This window comes from Chiloscyllium punctatum, chromosome 21 (genome assembly GCF_047496795.1).
Source record: "Chiloscyllium punctatum isolate Juve2018m chromosome 21, sChiPun1.3, whole genome shotgun sequence".
Classification (NCBI taxonomy): Eukaryota; Metazoa; Chordata; class Chondrichthyes; order Orectolobiformes; family Hemiscylliidae; genus Chiloscyllium; species Chiloscyllium punctatum.
In genome coordinates, this window is record NC_092759.1 from 60,604,067 (window position 1) to 60,611,944 (window position 7,878).

Sequence of the window (7,878 nt, forward strand, 5' to 3'; positions counted from 1 at the left end):
TGGAGCACTGGTTGGCTCTTTTCTATCAACGCTGACGGAAGAGTGAGGTCCTGGACGACTGGAGGTTAGCGAATGCTGAACCCATGTTCAAGAAAGGCTACAAAGATAAACCTGGGAACTAAAGACCAGTGAACCTAAAATCAAGTGGGTAGGTTACTTGAGAAGATTCAGAGGGATTGGATATATATGCATTTGGAAAGACAGGGTGTGGTTCGGAGTAAGATTAGAATGGTGCTGGAAAAGCAGAGCAGGTCAGGCAGTATACGAGGAGCATGAAAATTGATGTTTCGGGCAAAAGCCCTTCATCAAATTCAGCACGGGAGTTTGTGCTAGGGAGATCACGATTCACAATTTTGTTGGAGTTCTTTAATGAAGTGACCAGCAACGTTCAGGAGGTCCGAGTGCTATACGTAATCTAGGTGGATTCCAGTAAGGCCTTCAATAAGGTTCCACATGGTAGGTTAGATCGCATGGAATTGAAGGGGACCTGGCAAATTAGGTACAAAATTGCCTTGATGGTAGGTAGCAGAGTGTAATACTGGAAAAATGCTGGTCAGACTGGAGGCCTGTGACTAGTGGAATGCCTCAGAGGTTGGTGCTGGGACCACTACATATTGTATATACCTATGATTTAGATGAGAATGTACAGGCATGATTTGTAAGCTTGAAGACGGCACGAAAACAGGCAGCATCATGGAGAGTGAGGAAGGTTACCAGAAATTTCAGAAATTACAGTTGTCGCTTGATCAGCTGGCGAAGTGGGCTGAGAAATGACAAATGGATTTTAATATAGATCAATATAAGTTCCTGCATTTTAGAAAGTCAAATGAAGTTTGGAGTTTCATGGGGAATGGTTGGGTCCTAAGGAATGTAGTCGAACAGAGGGATCTTGCAATTCAGGTGCATGGTTCTCCAAAAGTTGATTCACAGGTAGACAGGACAATGATGAAAGCTTTTGACACACTGGCCTTCATCAGTGTATATCACTAAGTATCGAAATCAGGAAATTACGTTGCAGTTAATAGGATGCTGGTGAGGCCATACTGGTAGTGTAATGTTCAGTTTTTTTTTCAACTTGCTATAGTAAGTGTGTTATTAAATTGGAAAGACTGCTGAAGAAATTTACAAGGATGTTACCGTCTCAATGGTGTGAGTTATAGGGAGAGTTTGGACAAGCTGGGATATTTTACTTTAGCCTGTATGAGGTTGAGGGGGATCTGACAGAAGTGTATAAGATCATGACAGGCATGGACCGAATGAAAGTACTCAGTCTTTTTTCCCAAGGTTGGGCGATCACAGACTAGAGGGCATCAGTTTAAGGACAGAGGGGAATGACTTTAAGAGAGCCTGAGGAACAATTATTTTACACACAGGCTGGTACACATATGGAATGAGCTGCCAGCAGAAGTGGTAGAGGCGGGAACATTAACAACATTTAAAAGGCATTTGCACAAAACACGGATAGGGAAGGATTAGAAGGATATGGAGAAATGACAGGGAAATGGGGTTAGAATGGATGGACTTCTTGGTCAGAATAGATTAGTTTGAGCCGAAGAGCCTGTCTCCGTGCTATAGGACTCTATGTCTCTAACAGTCATTGCTTGTCTCCCATTGAATATTATGTTGTATTTTCCCAATTCACTGAAGCTAACTTGACCCTCGAGCCTCCAGTCTTCCATGATGTTTAACCAGAATGTATGTTGCCTACAGGCACCGTGTAAAGTGCACCTTATTAATACCACTCTTCCTTAAAAGCTGCTTCAGAGCAAGGTTATAAATTAGCCCGCCTGACCACACAACACCAAATCCAAAATAATCTGCTCTCTAGTTTGCTTCACAACATATTCTTCAACCCACCTCATAAACACTTACAGAATTTATTTTTCACATGAGCAGTCACTTAGTTAATACAGTTTAGATGCAACTTGAAACCATCCAATAAGACTGCAGTATCCACAATACTTGCATATCTAATTTCCAGAGCATATGATGCTCAGATTTTTCACAACTGTTTTGGTTTAGATATATAACGCACCAATATTTGCTTCTCCTTGCTATTTGTAAGCTCCACTTGAATTGATTCTGTGGAATCTGAGGAACAGGGTCTGTGGCGTTATTAGTGATAGACTTAAACAAGATATTGGGGGAGGCTCACCTCGACTCTGAGATGATCTGAAGAAACGTCTATCGATTCAAGACAAGCAACAATATGCTCCCTGCTCTGTCTGGATAAATGTAATCGCATTCTATTTGCCTCCTCATACTCACTGTATATCTGTTATAGAACCTACCCCCGAACAAAATTCACACCCTATCTCCAAATAAGGCTCAGGCACGACCACTCTCACTATTGAATTCAGCAACTTTCTTCCTGTCTTTGTCTGTCGCCTACTCTATAGCCCCACACTAATAATACTGTATTGGTTCAAACTGTCGACTGACTTCTTCCAGATACCTCACAATTCCCCACACCTACACGGGCACTAAGAGCAGGGTCACCCACTGCCACTGTACCTCCCCCCTCCCTCCCTTTCTCCCAATGCAGGAGAAGCAGCCTGGAATAGGACAGAAAATTTATTGCAGTGACATACTGCTGCCCCTCGCCCATGTGTTGCTCCCTCAATCCACCTCTTGAGGTTGATACAGAGATATAATACTCCCCCACCCCATGTTTTGCTTTCTTAATCCACCCCTCGAGGTTGTTACAGTGATATACTGCTGCCCCTACCCCATGTGTTGTTCTCTCAATCCAACCCTCGATGCCGTTACAGGGTAGGGGACCACCCCATTCTGTCAAACAGAATCGTTACAGTGAAACAGGAGGAGACCATTCTGACCTTCGAAGGATCTACATAGGAATATGGAATGAAGTAATTCAGCTCGTTGAGTACATTACACAGCCCAGGAGGAGGCCAATCAACCTGCCCAAACTGCTACACAGGAACAGGGAAGCTGTTAACAGGAAATAGAGAATAGAACTAAAAGTTTATTATCAGGTTACAAAGCTGTTACTGGTTAGTGAGCAAACCTGCAGCGCCAAGAACATTGGGTGAATTGTCGATTTTGACATGAAGGATAAAACAATGGTAAACAATTTAAATGGAGAGCGATTGCAGAACTCTGTGATTCAGGCGGTTTCCATGTTCCTGGGACATGAATCACATGAAGTCAGTCTGCAGATGCTGGAAGTGATTTGGAAGTAAGTGCAATGATACAGTTCTCAACAAAGTGTATCAGGTTTAATATCAGGAATGCTTTACTGCATCTGTACAGGGCATTGCTGAGACCACATCTGATACACTGCGTGCGTTTTTGATTCCAGAAACTAAAAACAGGATATAATTCTTTTCGAAGATTTTCACAGAGGTTTCCCTTTACTCATTCCTGGAAGGAGGGCCTTTTATTATGGGGGAGTTATCAGTTTCGAACTTACCTGGGAAATATTATTGAACCATCCATGACTTTCTGAAAAGTGCATCAGCTTGACGCATATTTTCTGTTGTCGGGGAGACTAAAGCTAGAGAATACATGTTAAGAAAAATGTGTATTGATATGAACATATGTACTATAAAGTCATCTACCAATATTTACAAATTACACAGATACATGAAAGCATGTCAATAATTCATAAAGTGAGAACATTTGTTTGCGATCGGAAGGCGCTGTGTAGAACAAAACCAAGATGCACCTGCATATAGTCCATAATCAGGTTTTCAAGAGAATGTTCCAGGAGATCGCACATGGTCCAGTTTGGTGTTCAGTTGATGTTATTGAATGTTCCAACACAGAGATGGAGAAAAATGTTCCCTGCCTGAGAAGCAGCAGCCGATTGCTCCCTCTTTCTTACTTTGTTCCGCCCAATAGCAAAGCGTGAGACCATAAAATCCCTGCCTGAGAAGCAGCAGCCGATTGATCCCTCTCTCATACATTGTTCCGCTCAAAGCAAAGCGTGAGACCATAAAATCCCTGAGTTATCTTTGCCATTTGTTAAGGATTCCTGGTGAGGATTCATGAGAATCTCTCCACTGCCTGAAACAAACGGAATTCAGCCAAATCCAACTATTGCAGAAAGAAATCCCATTATCAGCATCTTGTGTAAGCAAAATAACTTCAAAGGCAGAATAACGTTTGGGACACTCTGCCAATTTACCATTTGCTATGAGTTCAAAGTTCTGTGTCTCACATTTTTTTCTAGAAAATGAGCTTCTCTGATGTCTATGTCATTGACCACCTAACTAAACTGGTTGCATTTACAATTTGTTGTAACCAGTGGGGGAGTGGGACTGGAAAAGGAAACAATGAGCCTCCAACATTGGTTGGAGCACAAATGAGAAATTCTCAAAGGATTGTTCAAATGGAAATTCCCTTCCCCAGAAATTTGTGGTGCCTGGATGATTACATTTATTCAAAGTTGTGTTGTATTCAAACATTTGACAAACACGTGAATGTAGGAAAATGGTGTACAGGCAGAAAAGTGGTGCTGAGACCACAATCACATCACTTTTTGAGTGGTGGAGCGGTGACAAAGTGTCTAATAGCCCACTCCTGCTGCTCATTCCAATGTTCCTATGTTCCATTCAGCTCCTCACAGCTCCTTAAAGTACCAGATGGAGGCCACCTGCTCCAAATGCCGGTTCCACAGTAAGACAGGATATCATTCAATCACTCAAGACTGTCACACACGGTTTGTCGTGGTTTGGAAAATGTGATTTGGAAAACCAGGTTGGTTTCGAAAGACACCTCTGGTCTCTTTACAGAGTGTCTCCTCGCTGCAACTTGTGCTTCATTTGTTGGTCATGTTGGAGACCCAGGTTCACTGTGAATACAGCCCCCATACCTCACCCAGAGATGACTCACAAAATACTTTACTCTCTCTGACTGCAACATTCAATAACAGAACGTTAAGGAAAATTACAATCATTAACTTTGTAATTACAGAACATGAGAACATAAGGCGCAATATTAGGTAACTCGGACGATCAAGCTATTGTATACAATCATGGCTGATCTACTGTCGGCATTAACTCGTCTTGAATATCCAATTCTTCACACTCCTTAGCTCTCTGACAGGTCAAAAATTCATGTACCACCTCTTTGAATACTTTCCGTGATGTAACTCACCTCACTATATAACCCAGATAATTCCTGGCATTGATTACCCTATATGAGAGGAAAATACTCCCTATACATACACTATCGTCTATTGATATGAACAAGAGGTGAACACAGGGGCTCAGGAAAGAGTGAATGGCCTTGATAACAAGGCAGTATTTGAATGAGGATGGCATCAGGACCACCTACTTATTTGAGCTTAATGGGAATCAGGTGTACCCACCCCACTGGTTTGTGGTCTTTCAGAGCACAAAGGAAGATGTTTGTGGTCGGTCACTGACAATCCTCTCCGTCCGGGGACATCTTGGCAAGAGATCCTCAGGGTAGCTACCTTAAAACAAACATCTTCAGCTGCTTCATCACTGTCTTTCCTTATCATAAGATCTGAAATGGGGATGGTCACTGAAGATCACCCAATGTTCAGAACAATGTGTCACACCTCAGCTCCTGAACCAGTCAGTGCCTATTTGCAGTAAGACCCGAACAGCATTCAGGCTTGTGCCGTTAAAGTGTCGGTAACATTCATGCAACAGCAAGGCCAGACACTTTACATTTTCACAATTAAATGAAAAGCTCATTCAGCATCTCAAGCGCATTAGAAACGGATATGTGGAAGCCATTCAGCCCATATAAACTACTGAGCAAAGAGAGGGATAGTCCATTCAATCCTCCTGCCTGTTCCACAGAAAGAAGGGGAGTCTGGTTACCACATCAATCTGTTAAACAGGAACAGGCAGGGTCAAGTCAGACCCATGAACGTGTTCCATGGGACCTGGAGGAGGCCATTCAGCACCTCGAGACACAGGAGGGTGTCATTGATGCTCCAACCTGACAAATCAATAAAACAGAGAATGCACTCAGAGACGGCTCTATGGTGTTCCTCGTGGCTCCATTACAAGTGGGACACATGACACTTTAACGTGGTTTAATGCTGGCAGTGAGGAAGGAAGCCAGATATTTTGTGTCAAGTCTCAGAGAGGCATCCTCCATCTCTGAGAAGGCAGACCCATGTTCTCCATAGATGTCAGAAGCTGAGGGAATAGTTATCTGTTTTAGAATGACGGTATTGTGACTATTGTCGGGATTGTGGATAACATGACGTTCAGTGCAGGATCACACACTAAATGCACTGTATTAATGTGGGGACAGTTTATTCAATGACTGACCCTCTGTCTCTCTCAATCAATATGTGGAGTGGGGGTGGGATGAGGGGGACGTCCTCAGAGGATCTTTACCTATTGAGAACCAAAAACACAAAGCCATGGAAGTTATCACCATATCAGTGCCTGGTTAGAACATCATGAGTGACTGTCCATCCCCCTTAAGGTTCAATGCAATCACCTCTTATTCTCTCACTGAGCTTCACTCTCTGTTCATGGTGCCATCATCCCAAGGATTAGTCTGTTGAAACTTGAGAGGAAGTCTATCCACTGTACCCCAAACACTGCCTCAACAACACTCTCAGGGTTGATCGCAATAAACCTTTTTTCTCACTTAGAGATCTCAGTTTCTTCCCTGTGCCACAAAAAGCGTTTCCTTCTCTATGCACTATGACTGACATGGAATTTATAACTCCCTTACATCTGTACGTTAGCATCAATAAATCCAATACCAGAGATGTGTATGGAGACGTGCATCACTTTCGGGGAGAATTTCAATGAGATTAAATTCACCTAAAATAGGGAATGATCACCGACCTGAATAGAACTGAGCTGTAGGAATAAGGGAAACAGACATAGGAAGGGAGCTAACTTTACTTCTGTTCTTCTCTCACAGGATGTATGCAGCCCTGGTCAGGGAAGCATGTTATGCCGACCTTGAACAAAGTGTTTGGTTCAGCTGTTCCACAGGACAGCAAAGAGTAAAACATCTTCCTGTTGGAATGTAGCGTTACAACATAGGACAACTTATCCTGCTTAATTTAAAACCAGCAACAGGGAAAACTTTTATCCACTGCATATTCTGTGACAATTCTAGAGTCCAAAACTATTTAAAGTAAAAATTAACAACTTTATTTCTTAAAGTATAAAGGGAATAATAGACGAATGTCTATTTACAACTTCTTCCTCGAACCTATCTTTTACCTCCCCTACCCCCACAATACTCGTCCGGTTATACTCCTAATTAAGACCTACAAAACAAAACTTCTAATCTCAAAACCAAGAAACTTTCAGTTCTTCTCTATATTCCTGTCTTCTGTTCTTCTTTTGGATTCAGCTTTACCAGTTACTACTCAATAAAGGTGCCGAGAGGAGAGCTATTTTTCAGGTAATCGTTGCATGCTGGTAACTTGGCAGCTCTCCTCTCAACTATTCAATTTACCAGAGTCTTGTACCCCCAAACCATTGGATCGTGTCATTGGCTTTTAAGATTCTCAATATACTAAATTCAAACTTTATTGGAGGTGGGTATTTTGAGGTGTAATTCAAACTGTTTGGCTGAATTTATTTTTGTCTTGAGACAATGAGCTAATTAAGTTGTTCAACCAAATGTTACACTAAATCTATTTTTCAAAACACTTGGTGCTGTCAGGTAGTTATTGGTGGCTTTTAATTCTTTTAAAGTTGCAGTACACCCACATGTTCATCACAAATTCGCACTGAAACCTGACTAGGGAGGAATGACACATTGACTTCCCTAAAGGATTTTGGGGCAAGCAGATGGGCTTTTAGAGCAAATGAAAATAGGTACTTTTAAATTCCACCGATGTCCCTCATGGGATATCAACAGAATATTATTCTGTGGCTCTAGAGCATGAGTCAATGG